Raw genomic sequence first — 15,546 nt, forward strand, 5'->3', positions numbered from 1 at the left:
TAACCGATAAACTGTTAACAAAGTAATCAATGGAATCAATAAAGAAAGAAACGATTTTTCCCGTGAACAGACACCAAGCGGTACTAGACCGGATGGACGCTTACCTGGACAGGGCCTTCTTCGAGGACGCTGGCTCTCTTCGCGGCGAGGCAAAGCTTGAGGAGCGTGGGCGTGAGGCGAGGAGGCTGATCGAGGCTGCCGGGACGGTGGATCGGGAGCTCCAACTCCTTCGCCAGGAGGAGGAAGACAGCCAGGCGGATTTAGCCAGGCGACAGCAGGAGCAAAAGGAGAAGGCGAGGATCCGGCGTGCGGCGGAGCGTGCTGCGGTCAAGGCTAAGATTGGCTCTTTTAGCCTGCTGAAATTTCTGTAATGCTCTCGCTGTCTAGGTCCTCTTCCTTTTCTTTTGTTGTTTTGTAAACTTAGTTGATGCCTCAGGCATCATAACTTGAAAACCTATGCATGTAAACTCTGGCCCGTTGTGGCTCTTTTGCTTGTTTTGTCTATCCTTACTTTGCTTGCACAGTTTTCTCTTTCTTTGTCCGCGCTGTTTGGCATCTGAGTTGGACTTGGTGAGCCTTTGACTATTCTGTTTTAGACTTAGTCGTTTTAGGCTCTTGTTCTGCCTTCTGTTGCTCGTAGCGTGGGATCGGGTTAACTCCGATCTTCGCGTTGTAGCTCAAATGGGATCGAGAAGGCGACGTTTGGCTTGCAGCAAAGAACAATCGTTCGCTCTTGCGGCCAACTGAAGAGCTCAACTTCAACTCGCATCTCGGTGAGTTATTGCTTGGGGAACCGACAGATAGGTCGTCTGCCGAACCGTCTGCGACAATTGTCGTCATGTGAGAATGTGACAATTGATTGTGGTAGGAGCCATCGCGTGGTAGACCACTACCCATCAGTTATCCTAAGGGAGTGTTAGGATATCTGGAATAGGTCAAATAGTTCAGGGACGTAGGAGTATGACTATTGACAGAAGTAATAGCACGTCGCGTGGTAGGCCATTACTTAGGCTGTGCTACTCGTAGGAATAACGGCGCCAATCATCAGAGGTGATCATTAACTTGATGGGGTCTTGTCGCGATTGGAGCAACTGTGAGGGCCTACCATTCTTCCGAAGAAGATTGGCAAGTGAATTGTGTCAGAGGTTTAATGTTAACGTGACAGGGAATGTCGTGATTGGAACGACTTTGAGGACCCACCATCTTTTAGAAGAGGATTGGTGAGTGATTTTGGCTCTGGTCCTAACTATCTGAAGGTTTGACCAAGTGGGCTTTTGTTGTCGCCTGCCAGAGATGCTAGTTTCACCTGTCTTGAGAGGTTCGCCAAGACAAGGAGCTTTAGCTCGAGAAGTAGACTTCGCCTAGACTGATAGGCTTGCCTGATATGATTGATTCACCTGATCTGAGCGATTCGCCTGATTTGAGCAGTTCGCCTGTGGTTTTGAGGGCCAGTTTAGACTCATGCACTCTTGGGAGTTTGTGAAGGAGCACTATGGGTAGTACTTCTTCAGATACTTGCCGTTGATGGGCATCATGATCTTATCGCCATTCGGCTTGACGAGGCGATAGGCGCCTTTCGAATAGACTGTCTCTACTACGAACGGTCCTTCCCATTTGGACTGGAATTTCCCCTTCTTCTTGGAAGTGAGGATCATTGGTCGGCGAACGGAGAGCACGAGCTCTCCCTCTTTGAAGGCTCGGCGTTTGACTTTCTTGTTGAAGTTCTTGGCCATTCGAGCTTGATAGAACTCAATGTGCTGCTGAGCTTCCAGTCGCTTGTCGTCCAGCGCCTCGAGCTCTGCGAGTCGCAGTTGATGCTTTTCCTCGGCCGTCATCCCTGTTGCTAGGGCGACGCGGGGGGATGGAATCTGAATCTCTAATGGCAATACAGCTTCACAGCCGTATACCAATAAGTAGGGCGTGGTGCCATTCGGTGTGCGAACCGTCGTACGATATGCCCACAGGCTATCGCCTAGCTTTTCGTTCCAGTCGCGCTTGCTAGTGGAAGTCAGCTTGGTCAAGATCTTGATGATCGTTTTGTTGAAAGCTTCGGCCAAACCATTCGCTGAAGGGTTGTAGGCCGTGGAAGAGAGGTTCTGTATTCGGAATTTGTCACAGAACCTAGTGAATGCATGGCTAACGAATTGCATGCCGTTGTCATGAATGATACGCCGGAGTACGCCGTATCGGTATATGACATGGTGCTTGATGAATTTGATCACGTCGCTAGTCTTGACTTCTCTTAAGGGGATGGCTTCGGCCCATTTAGAGAAGTAATCGGTGATCGCGAGGATGAAGCGATGGCCTTTCGCCGATGGTGGAGAAATTGGCCCGACTATGTCCATCCCCCATGCTTCGAAGGGCCAAGACACCTTCGTCGGATGCAGGTCCTACGGAGGCTGGTGCATGTAGTTGGCATGGATTTGGCATTCGTAGCATCGCTTCGCATAAGCGACTGCGTCAGTAACCATCCCAGGCCAGAAGTAGCCTATCCTCCGTAGGCGATCCCAAAGTTTGGGTCCAGGCTGATGGGCTCCGCACACGTCATCATGCACTTCGCGTATGGCCTCTTGCGCCTCCGCCTTTGAAAGACAGCGAAGCAATAAGCCATCGTATGACCTCCGATACAACGTTTTAGTGGTTGAATCGTAGTAGAACCGCGAGGCACGTCGTCGGATAGACTCTCAGTCCTTCGCATCTTCAGGCAATATGTCGTATAGGACATAGTCGATGATCGGGAGATGCTAGTCTTCTTGGGCTGATCTGGCGTTTGATGAGTGGCGTTCGCCTCCGGGACGTCTTTTAGTCGAAAGAGTTTTCTGCTGGCGACTGTGACCCTTTGGGCCGTTCCCAAAGGCTGGGCCAAATTGGTTGCCAAGGATGCGAGGGCATCTGCATGAGTGTTCCTGGAGCGGAGCACGTGCTCAATGCAGAAACTCTCGAATAACTCCACCAGTCTGACGGCCGCTTTGTGGAGTGGGATGAGATCTTCATTCCTGACTTTATATTCGCCAGTCATTTGTTTAACGATGAGTTAGGAGTCGCTATAAGCTTCCAGATGCTTGATCCCTAACTCTTTGGCCAACTCGAGCCCTATGAGCAACGCGTTGTACTCGGCTACGTTGTTGGTGCACGGTTCCGTTAAGGAAAAGGCCCGGGGTAACACATGGCCATGCGGAGAGGTGAGGACCACCCCCACTCCTGCAGAAATAGAGCCGCTCGCGCCTGCGCGAGACGCGCCGTCGAAGAACATCTGCCACACCTCTGGTGAGGAAGTCACATTGGCTTCGGGAGGTTCATCTGGCAGATCTTCAAATAGATCGGTCTTCACCCCCAGCGGGTGACTAGCCATGAGATCACAGATAGCTTGGCCCTTGACCGATTTCTGGGGTATGAAGTGGATGTCGTATTGAGAGACCAGAAGCGCCCATCTGGCTAGGCGCCAGTTCAACGCTGCAGGTTGTGTCATGAAGACCCGAATGGGGTTCATCCGAGAAATGACATGGATTGTCTGGCCGACCAAGTAGTGCCGCATCTTTTGGATGGCGAACACCAAGGCTAGGCACTCCTTTTCGACCATTGGGTACCGTTGTTCGGCGCCCTGCAAGGTTCTGCTCAGGTAGTAGATGCCTTGCTCGTGGCCTGCATCGTCGTTTTGAGCCAAGAGGGCACCTAGAGAGTAGCTCTTGGATAGCTCGCACCTTGTCTGGATCAATTCGGATCCCTTTCGTCGTGACGACGAAGCCGAGAAATTTACCGCTAGACATCCCTAAGAATGACTTGGTAGGATTCATCTTGAGCTGATGAGTCCTCATGAGTTCGAACATAGCCTTCAAGTCTTGGAGGTGATCCTCCTTATGGCGACTCTTCACGACCAAGTCGTCCACATAGCATTCGACCGTCTTTCGCAAATGATCTCGAAAGATCATGCTCATGGCGCGCTGGTAGGTTGCGTCGGCGTTCTTGAGTCCGAAAGGCATGACGGTATAGCAGTACACTCCCATGGGAGTTCTGAATGCAGTGTGCTTTTCGTCCTCAGGGTGCATTTTGATCTGATTATACCCTGAGAAGCCATCAATGAAGGACATCCTTTCGAATCCGCACATATTGTCAATGATGACATCCGTGATGGGTAGAGGAAATTCGTCCTTAGGGCACGCGGCGTTGAGGTTCCTAAAGTCGATGCAGATGCGGATTTTCCCGTTCTTTTTCAAGACCGGAACAATATTCGCCACCCAGTCGGGGTATTGCTCCTCTCTAATGAAACCGGATTCGATCAGCTTCTTTACTTCAGCTTTGATCGCCTCCATGATTTGGGGGCGAAAACACCTCTGCTGTTGTTTGATTGGTTTGACGTCGGGGCTGATGTTGAGACGATGTGTGGTGACCTGCGGATCCAAACCAGGCATGTCCTCGTAGTTCCAGGCGAAGACGTCGATGTATTCCCGTGTGAGGGCAATGAGGTCCTCTTTTTCCTGTGGAGGCAGGCTGCCGCTGATGAATATGGGTTTGGGATTCGCCTCAGTACCCATGTTCACCTGGAGGACTTCGTCTTCGGTTGGTGGTTCGCGCTGTTCGAAGCGACTGTTCCACTGGGCGTTAACATGGCGATCCCATGTCTCGTCATAGAGTGGAAGTCGTTCGTCCTCTGCCATTTCGGCGGGGTCTACTGTGGTCATGTTGACTGTAAGGCTATCAAACAGATCCCTTACGCTGACGTCTGAGTCCCAAGCCGAGGTCGTCGACGATTGGTCCCCCGAACATGCATAGTCGGAGTCCTCGTCGACGTAAAAGCACAGATCCGACGAGGAGGAGGAGTAGCCTAAGCCTCTTCTCGTCCTGTTGAAGTAATTTGGTCCTCGGATTCGTCCCATAGCGTGCGCAGGGGATTATCGATCCGACCGAAAATAATATCTTTTCGATAATTATTTCGGGCCGGTACGACGAACACAGCTTGCGATGACCTGATCGGCTGCGTCTTAACGGCGTATGACGAGCATACCGGCAAGTGTATGGAAGGCTCACCGTAGAGCTTCGACCATAGTTCATTTGGCGCATCATCTTCGGACGTGGAACAAGACGACAAATAAGCAAAGTCGGATTTCTCATTCACGATAAATTTTTCCGCCTGAACAGCGTTGGTTACATGGTGACTCTCGTAGCCAATTACAATTGACTCAAAGTCATTCAGAATTAAGCTGTCACCGTATTCAGGCTCGCTATCCGCCTCGTTGCCGCTCTCTGGCTCCTCCGCTGGTGGCGCGTCGGGGTCCTGGTACAACAGGGAATCCGTGAAGTAGTTTTCGACACCTTTGAAGGGCTGCTTGTTGGCCACTACTGTCCTGACTCGTTCATAGTTGTCCACATACTTCAAGCACTGGTGTAATGTGGACGACACTATTCTGTTGCCATGGATCCATGGGTGCCCCAGAAGTATGTTGTACGAGGGTTCGGCGTCGATGACGTAGCACGTCACCTCCGTCTTCATGTCGCCTATCCGACATTTTAGGCAGATTTTGCCGAGCGGCTGAGTCCCCGTGGCGTTAAAGCCGAAGATGGTAGTCGCAGTTGAGGAGAGGCTCTTTGGTGGTATCCCCAAGTGCTTGATCAACTTCAGGGGCACGATGCTCAGCGCGGACCCTGGATCGACCTGAATCCGATCCACTTTCGACGAGCCAACGTATCCTGTGAAGTACAGTGGCCGGTCGTGAGATTTGCTCTTGATGAGCATATCTTCAGGGGTGAAAGTAATGCACGGGACTCGTCTTTCAGTGACTTGGCAGCAAGTTGCACATCCCTGTTCTGCCTCCATTTATTTCGAGAAATGGGTAGAGAACACCTCTGAGTCGGCCAGCGCCTCTTGGAGGGCCTCTCGGGTGGACCTGGACAATCGGAGGAGGTCGTACATGGTAATTCGCGTGGGAATACTTTTCAGTTGCGCGAGCACGTTGAATCGGAAAGGCTGGCGGCTTGTGCTTGGTCCGTCCTGATTGGGAGGGGTTGCTGCGACCGGGATATTCTTTCGCGAACTCCTTTCCGGCTCTCGTGGCGAAGACGTTGGTGTCTTCTTCAGAGTCGGTTAGGGCAGTCATCACCGTGTCATCTCTACCTAGGATGGCGGAGACAACGTTGCAGTGCTTCCTCTTAGCCTCCTTGGAAGGCTGTGCAGTCCACTGCTCGTCATGGAGGAGGTCTGGATGGACCCACATCACTTGCCCATCTGGCAGAGTTTGTGGGACCAAACCCTTTTCTCGCTGGTGGTGAGGATCATCGTTAGTGATCTTCAAGACCGCCTTGGGGATAGGGATTACCCCTGCAGGGGCTTGAACCTCTGGGAGATCTGTCCCGAAGCTTAAAGTGATCATGTTCGTAGTCACTTGCTTCTGGACTTTCTCTTTCTTCAAAACCCCCGCGTCGTAGAGGGCCTGAAGCTTGTCCTTGAGGACGTAGCATTTGGTTGTGTGGTGGCCAAGGAATCTGTGATATGCGCAGTAACTTGGGTCACCGGTTTTGTCAGCCTCCTCAGGCTTGGCGGCTTCTGGCAACTTAATTCGTCCACTCTTGAGTAGAGTGTCGAAGGTCGCCACCACCTGGTCTTCTTTAAAATCATATTGCCGCTGGGGGCGTGGTTCAAATTGCCTAGGTTTAGGCTTTTGAGAGGCCTTCGGCGCCGGGACGGTGTCGACTGCCATGATTTCTTTTCCCCTCGACCGAGGAGGATTCTTTGGCACAGCTGGCTCCGCTGCTCCCTTTTTGGACTGCGGCTCTTCGGCCTCCAGCCTCTTGATCATATTTTCAACTTGCTCGCCTTGGCGAACAAGCTCCTTCCAAGTCCGGGTCTCTACTGCCCCTATTTTGGACAGGATATGGATCGACAGATTATTACGGCACATCTCAATCAGCGTCGCCTCGGAAACTTGGTCCCGACAGTGGACTGATCGATTCCGAAATCTCTTCACGAAGTCGTTGACCGACTCCGATTTCTGCTGCTTCTCAGTGAGGAGAGTGGCCATTGACACTTTCGTGTCGTCGTCGAAGAAGCGGGCGAGGAAGAGGCTTCTCGACGTCGGCCCATGCCTTGATAGAGCCGGGCTCCAGTTTGCGGAACCATTCAAAGGCCACCCCCTTGAGGGTACCTATGAACAGTCGAGTAAGAATGGCGTCATTTCCCGTAAGAAATCTGGTCTGTGCCATGAAGTAGTAGATGTGCTGCGAGGGTGATCCCTTGCCATCAAATTGTACCAAGCTGATTAGCTTGAACTTTGCTGGGTATGGGACCGTGTCCCATTCGATAGGGTAGGGACGTACCACCCCCAACTTGTTCATGTTTTGCTGGAGCTTCAGCGCGTTGAGCTGGTCCTGGAACTCGTCGAATCTTTTGTCACGGGTGCTATCCCCAGTGTGCGACGTTCCTATCGATGTTTTGGAGGAGTAATCGGACTGTCGATCATCCTCTGTCTCAGCCGCTGGACGGTGAGGAGGTACCCACTCCTTGTCCCTAGTTTGCCGGGGTAAGGGACGTTGGGTCCTTTTCTTCTTCTTCTTCTTATTCAGCAGTTGCTCCATCATTTCTCTTAGAGAGTCGATGGTCGCCTGCTGTTCCTCCAGCTTTTGAGCCATTGTCTGCTCGGTGTTGAGTTCAGTCATGTGCACTCTCGCCTGCGCGTCTTGACTTGAGCGCGAGGTCTGGGATGTGGCCGCCGCCGAATGAACCTCGTCTTCACCACAGGAGGGGGGTATCAGGGTAGAGTAATCAAACCCAATGCTTGCCCCCCTGTGACTACGTGTTCGCTGGAATATGCCATCCTGACGGCGTCGAGCGAACCGAGTGTTGGGTCTTAGGACGGAGTCCGAGTCTGGCGAGTCGGAGAGTACCGCCTACCCCTTATCCGTCATGTTAACCGTGGTGGATGAGAGCTCTAGGTCGTCAGCAGCGCGTCCTTTTTAGTGACGACGCCTTTAACGGGAGGGCCTTGGTCGAGAGGACTGTTGTGATAGTCTCCCGAACACCGAAGGTCTCGCCGTTCCGACGCATTGGCAGTCGGCGAGGACCGTGTGGATGAGTCTCTCGCAGTGGCACTGAGGATTCGCCTCCTGCATAGTGCGTTTGCGAGCTAAGTATTCCCTAAGGTCTTCTGTGAGCAGTTGGTGATAACCCCCAGCTTCAGAAGAGTCGCTCGGGTGAGCGCATGAGAGATTTTTTGACGCGCTCTCTGGTGCGCGTTGGGTGGAATGCTTTGGTGCTGGAGTTGGACGATCTCGCCTTGACTGGCGAGTCTTCGCGTTTGAGCGAACTCCAGTACGTTGGCGGGTTTCAACCCTTCGTTTGGAAGAGGGGGTTCGCGCGAGGCTCGCCAGCCTTCGAGGATTCGCCTACTCGGGTAGGCTCGTTCGCTCGGTGTGGTTTATTCGCATCAGGGATATGACCTGAGAAGCGAAGTCCTCCTGAGCGGATGGCTCTGTTGTCCTCGGTTGGCGCTCCTGATTTGGAGGGCCTTCCGATGTCGGGCAGTTTGCCTTCCCGTCTAGTGTTTCTCGGACCTGTATGATGGTTCAGGCCGTTGTGAGAAACGGAGGTTTGGACCTCCTGTCTGACGAGCATTTGCCGCTGCTGCTGGCTAGCTCTCCCAGCGAGGAGAGCGTCACCGCGGGCTGCGGCAGTACAGTTTGTGCCGGAGTGAACCGGCGTTTCCTCCGAGGCAGGTGTCTGCGTGGACCGCTTGGCGATCCATTTGGCAGACCCTTGCCTCTTGCGCTCGATCTCTGGCTTGGCCTTGATCGATTGCGTGGGAGTGGGCTCCTCCGACGAGACTCGGGTAGAACCTTCAGGTGCGGAAGCTTTGACCGTCTGAGGTGGGCTTCGGCGCATGACTCTGTGGTGTTTGCGGGATGCATCGCCACCAGAGGATGAGGAAGACAAGTACTCTTCGTGGTGAATATTTGATTTCCCGAAAAAGGGAGTTTCGTTTGTATTTATAAGAAAGCTTATTACAAACTAATAATCAAATGGTTACAACAGAAGCAGAGGGAATGCCCTCTTTGTTTTGTGTGGGGACTTTAGGTGGCTATAGGACGCTTCGCTCGATGCTCGTGTCGAGTCTGCTTCCCTTGGACCGTTCGATCGAGGTTGCTGGAGAGCTTCAGTTCGCAGTAGAAGCTCGACTCGATGGAGTTCGGGGTCTGCTTAGTTCGCCGGCGATCGGAGCTCAGAACTAGGCAGTGGTGCTGTAATGCAAGGATCTGCTAACAGCTTGGTCTTAATTATTTTTCTCCAAGTTTTGCGACCTCTCCTCCAGTGCGCTGGAAGGGGCTTTTAAATGGAAGAAGGACAGCTTGACTACTCCTTGAATTATGGGATGTGACCATACATTGTTCAGAGACGTCCCGCTGTTCCTTCGTACTGTCAGCGGTCATTCAAAGAGTTGTACTCTGTATCACGTTTCGTAAGAGTGGGAAAGCCCCTCCTCGTATGCGTGACAAAGGCTGTCAGATGCTTGCGTGGATCTGACCAACCACCGAGCGCCGGCGGCTCTCGTCCCCTCGCTTGGACAACTGAGGTGAGCCGCATTTATGAGGGCGCAGGCTGGTTTGACACCTGTCTGCTCACTTGTACTGTAGGCGGCTTGTTCGGCGGGCCTGGAGTGCCGTGCCTTCTCTCTTCAGGTCAGGAGAGGCGGGAAAGCGTGTTCCTGGTACTCGAGTGGGTTTGGACAGTTCGCCGAACGCCGGCGGATTCGTCTCCCGACTTAGATAGCCGATGTGAGTCGCATTTATGACTGTTCAGGTCGACTCGACACCTTCGCACTGTACGTACTGTGAGCAGCCGCTTGACGGCCTTGGGGTACTGTGCCCTCTCCTTTGGGTCGAGAGAGAGAGAGAGGTAGAGAGAGAGAGAGAGAGAGAGAGAGATGGGAAGGCCCATCTTAGCACGTGAGGTAGCGGGTGCGGGCGGCCTTGAGATTTGCAGGCGGATTCGACTTTGGACTCGGGCAGGCGAGTTGTGTGAAAGACGAATTTCCGCTATTTTAGCTGATCTCAACTCGTGCAGGCGAGTCGATTATTCAGGCTAATCTGGAACCGAGCACGTTTGACGACCATGCGGCTTAAGCAGGCGACCTCTTGTGGGTGAATTTCCTGTAGGCTTATCAGAGGTATTTTTTACCGTCTACACCATGTTCGCCATTAGGGCTTTGAAAGCTTCCCCCAGACTTGTATCGGAATCCCATTCCGAGGAATCTGACGAATTTCCATCTTTGTATTGCTTAGATGATTGGTTATTGATTAACCAACAGCACCCTAACCCTCGTCCGTATTTATAATAGTCATCGGGTTTCCCTTTTGGCACATATGCCGCTTTGGCTGGAGTACGAGGACCTCGATCGAAGTATAGACCTTCTCCGAGTGTGAAATCATATCCCTGTTTTTCCATGAGCTTACGCGCTTCCGGACTATACTTAGATAAATGCCGACCAGGTTTGTTATCATCCTCATCTTCACTTAAGAAATGATTTGGTAATGGAGAGCTTTTCCCTTTACTGTAAATCACTTCTTTTGCGCCTTCTATTTTGGTCGGGATGACCAGGGTTGTTCCGAAAGAATGCTGGAGGCGTTCCTTGGTTACATAGGATGATCGAAGCGGCATATACAAATCAGGATTATCATACAACTCTTTTATCACATCATCAAGAGACAGGGAGTACTCTAAATCGTTATTTATTTCATTATTGGCAAGTTGCCAGTTACAACTACCCTCTGACGTTTGTTCATCGTCAAGGTTGATTACAAATGGTACAATGTCGTTTAAAACATAACCTCCATTGTAATCAAATCCGGCTTCGGTATCAGCTTCTTCTCCGCTGTCCGTGCCATGGGCCGATGATTCAGTATCGGATTCATTACCATAAAGGAAAGAATCAGTGAAATAATTCTCATACCCTTTGAATTTCTGTCTTCAAATCTCTCATTTGACACTTTATCCGGATTTTACCTAAAGGTCTTGACCCGCTGGTATTGAACCCGTAGATAACAGTGCCTGTGGACGCCAACTTGCTAACTGGAATATCGAGGAAATGCATCAAGCGAAGCGGCATAATACTCACAGCAGAACCCGGATCCACTTGGATTCGGTTGACTTTGCTGGAGCCGATGTACCCGATGAAGTATAGCGGTCGATCGTGGTTCGAATTCTTCGTCTGCATATCCTCTTTGGTGAAAGTAATGCAGGGAAGGTTCTTAGTCGCTATATTGCAGTGTTGACTCAGCGGTTCTGGCTGTTCAGGCACCGGCTTGATTTGAGTCAGAAACACCTCTGAATTGGCCAAAGCTTCTTGCAAGGCCTCCCTGGTTTCCTTGGACAACCGCAGCAACTCATACAGCGTTATCCGTGCTGGAATGTTGGCTAGTTGAGCCATTATATCGAAGACTTGCGGAGTCTTCGAGCTTTCCGGTTTGTCTTTTCCAATCGGGCGACTGAAACGAGACTGCTTCGGATTCTGAACCTCCTGGGGATTCTTCTCTTTCGGTTTATTCACCGACTGTCGTCGAGCCTCTTCGCCCGGTGTAGGACTTGTAATCACCCCCATCTCCTTGAGAGTTTTGGCTGGTCCCCGTTTATTCACCCCCTGCTCACTAGGTGGTGGATAATTATAATGATATTCATTTCTGCTTCTAGTGGCGAAGACTTCTTGTTCTTCTTCGGAGAGCGGGAAAGTAGGAGCTTCATCGCCATCCTCCTCGAAGATTGCGGATGTAGCATTGCAGGACATGCCTTTACCCTTTCTTCTCGAGGAAGTCGCCCACTGTTCGTCTTCAGTGAGATCGGGATGAACCCAGAGGATTTCGCCGTTTGGGGCTGTGTATGGCACAAGTCCTTTTTGGCGCTGTCCATGTGGGTCATCGTTCACTGTCTTCATTCCTACTTTGGTGATGCGCTTTGGTTTGAACCATGTTGTGGGCACCGATCCAAAGCTGATTGACACTGCGTTTGCTCCAACATTCTTGGATGGCTTCGGGGTTATGACGCCTACATCAATTAGTGCCTGGATCTTGTCCTTGAGGTGGTAGCACGACTTGGTAGGGTGATGGACCGCTCTATGGTATGCGCAATACTTCGGATCCGTCACTTTGCTAGCCCCTTATTGATCCACGATCGCTGGCACGGGAACTTCGTCATCTTTGAAGGAGTATACTTTAGGAAACCTCGGCTCCGAAGATTTCTGCTTCTGAGGCCGTTGTTGCCATTGCCCGCGAGATTGTTGTGGTGCTTGTTGCTGCTGCTGTTGCTGAGGTTGCAATTGGAAAGTTTGATTAGCATCAACTGCATTAGCATGTGCCTTACCTTTCTCCCGTGGGACAAAATTCTGCTGTGGAGCATTCGTCGCCTGTTGGCCTCTTTTCGCCTTCTTCCTTCATAGGAATCGCTCGGCTTGCTCTCCTTGGACCTTTAAATCCTTCCAGGTTTTGGACGGTGCTGTCCCCATTGCTTCCAACACGTCTAGTGCGAGGTTGTTGTGGCAAGTCTGGAGAATAAACTCCTCAGTGATCGGGTCCCGGCAGTTCATCGCCTTGTTTAGGAACCTCTTGATGAAGGTGTCAACCAATTCCCCGTCTTTCTGTTTCTCGTCAAGCAACGACCCGATGGATATCTCAGTGTCGTCGTCGAAGAAGTTGGCGAGGAACTTAGTCTCTATATCATCCCAGCTATTCACGCTTCCTGGCTTGAGGCGACGATACCAATCGAAGGCGGCTCCACGAAGAGTGCCAACGAAGGACCGTACCATCAGAGGCTCATTACCAGAGATAACCCCCAGGTGTGATTTGAAGTAAATCAAATGCTGAGTGGGTGAACCCAAACCTGGTTACGACGACTTGGTTCGCCTTGCTGGTTTGTCAGTGCTTGGATTTGTTGGTCATGCATTTCTCTCATGTTCTGCATGGCCATCTGCATTTCGAACCTGAAGGTCTCATGTTGTTTAGCCATGGCGTCTTCAAGCATCTTGGTCACTTGTTCCGCACTTATCATAAGTGCCTCGCGGGGTTGTCCCTCGCTGGACACCGTATTATCTGATGCAACCGCGGAGCCGGCATCAGATTCTTCATCTTCTGAAGGTAGTCTTGTCCGAACCCTACCATAGGTTGCTCGCTTGATGGTTCCGGACTGCAGACGGGTTATGGGCCGGGATGCTTTCAGAATCGACTCAAGATTATCCCGTGTTGATGTCTCTTTGCTGGTCATATTGGTGGTGACTCTCAGAAATTCTCCATCTTCAACCACCGTTCTTCTTCGTCGGAAGCGCCTAGGCCTTGGTTTTGGCGTTTCGGTACTAAGTCTTTCGAAAACCGAAACTCTTTTAGGAACTGTATTGGTGCAGTTGCACTCCGACAATACTGCCCGAATGAGTTTGGAACAGGGGCACTGAGTTTCCTATTCTCGGGGACTCCTTTTCCTGGTTTTATTCGTACCCCCAGCACGATAGTACAACTCGTCATTTTGACAGTCAGAGTAACCTATCGTGTGCGGGCACGACTTCTCAGGTATAACACTATCATTATCAGATGATAATGTTTCCATCTGAGGGCGAATTGCCTTCCTTGGACTTTCAAGAGTCACGCGCCTTGAGACATGCCTTTTTGGGCGTGAATTCTCAGCGGGCTCTTGGACCTCAATGCGCAAATTAGCGCGCGCAGTTGCCTTGAGCTCCTTGTCATGTTGGAGGTAGCGGTGACCCCCAGCGTGTTGATTCGTTCGGGGTTTTCTTAGTGGGCCCAAACGTTCTTGGATCGGAGCTTTGCTTCGCTCATCGGGAATTGGACCGAGGCGCTCCAAGACTGGCTTTCTTCTTCGGGAGGATTCTGCATGATCTCCCGGAGTAGCTATGGGAATTCTCGGCGACTTAGCTGGGTTCGCCGGAGGTTGAATTTTGGTTGGAGGCTGCAAAGGTTGCTCCTTAGCCTGAATTGCCGCTTCAGACTTTGGCCTCCAGACTTTGCGAGTTGGTGGCGGCTTCTTGACCACCTCTTTCTGCAACTTTCTGCGGGCTTCTTCGGCTTGAGCCCGTGCCTGCGCTGATAGTGCGCGGCGTTTGCGGATGCGTTCTTCCAGCGTCGAACGATTCCGTTTGACACGGACCCATTCCATTGTTGGCGGCTTGGAAGAGGCGCCGTTCATCTGTTGTTGAGGCTGTTTGCCTCTCTTGTTCTTCAGACCCGCGTTGTAGCGGACTCCGTCGGTGGACTCCATCGCTTTGGCGAATTGTTTGGCCAAGCGTTGGCGTTGCCTTTGGCGGGCTCTCTTTGAGAGAGTCACCGCTCCTTCGAATGATTCTGTTTGACACAGATCCATTCGTTCGTTGGCGGCTTAGAGGAGCTGCCATCCATCGGTGGTTGAGGCTGTTTGCCTCTCCTGCTCTTCAGATCCGCGTGATAGCGGACTCCGTCGGTGGACTCCATCGCCTTTGCAAGTTGCCGCATCAGGCGTTGACGTCGCCTTTGGCGGGCTCTCTTCGAGAGAGTCACAACGCCCTTAACGGTGGAGGCGTTGGCGAGAACAGGGTTGACCTGGTTGGAGGTCGGCGGAACTTCACCTGACGCAACTTTGGCGTCAGCTGGGGTGAGAGCTTCGTTGGCGTTCTGAACTTCTTCGTACCAACGAACTTTTCTCCTGGAGGAGAACTTCTTGGACTTGCGGGGGGAGGTGGATCCGGACGAGGACGAAAGATACTCCTTGAACTTTTGTTGGTCGAATTCATACTCGACCTCCGCAGCGAGATCATTGGCTCCCACTGTGGTCGCCAGATTGTTCGCGGGAAAAATTGTTTTCTTTGTTGATTCCATTGATTCCTTTGTTAACAGTTTATCGATTACACAAAGATCCGGTCTTTTTATAAGATCCGGTTACAACAAAATCAAAGAAAATAAAAAAGATTACAACTTTCCTTTTTCGAACGAATCGCGAGCACCTGTTTTGCGGTCACTCGCTTGTGTGGGTTCTTTGCCTGCGTTGGGGTTTATCCGTGGACCACCGTACGATCTAGATCCGGTCGGATCTACGCAGTATGACGGGTGTTATTTCACAAAGGAAATAACAGCCGATGGTACTATTTCGCCAAGGAAATAATAGCCTTTAGTTCTCGGGATCAAAGGCCAAGCTTTGATCCGGAGGGAAGCTACGTAGATCTCAGATCTGATCTCTCTCGAACTCCTGCCTTATTTGGCGTGGATGATCGCCAAGAACCAGATCTGATATCTCCAAGTCCTCAAAGTTCCAAAGCTTCAATCTTTTTAAGTTTTGAGCCTTCAATCCAGCAGAGCTTCGCCGTCCAAAATTCCAACCTTTGACAAATGAACCAACCTCTCCTATTTATAGGCACTCAATCTTGTGCCCTTGGGCACAGTATCTGGGTCGGCCAAGGTGGCCGACACTATGGTGAGTCGAGCCCCGACCACCATGGGTGGCTCGGCACCCCTTAGGTGGGCGCGCTGAGCGCCACCATGTGGCTCGGCGGCCGCCGAGCACCGATGGGTGGCTCGGCACCCATGGGGTGGCTC

The sequence above is a fragment of the Asparagus officinalis genome, chromosome 1 (genome assembly GCF_001876935.1).
Source record: "Asparagus officinalis chromosome 1, Aspof.V1, whole genome shotgun sequence".
Classification (NCBI taxonomy): Eukaryota; Viridiplantae; Streptophyta; class Magnoliopsida; order Asparagales; family Asparagaceae; genus Asparagus; species Asparagus officinalis.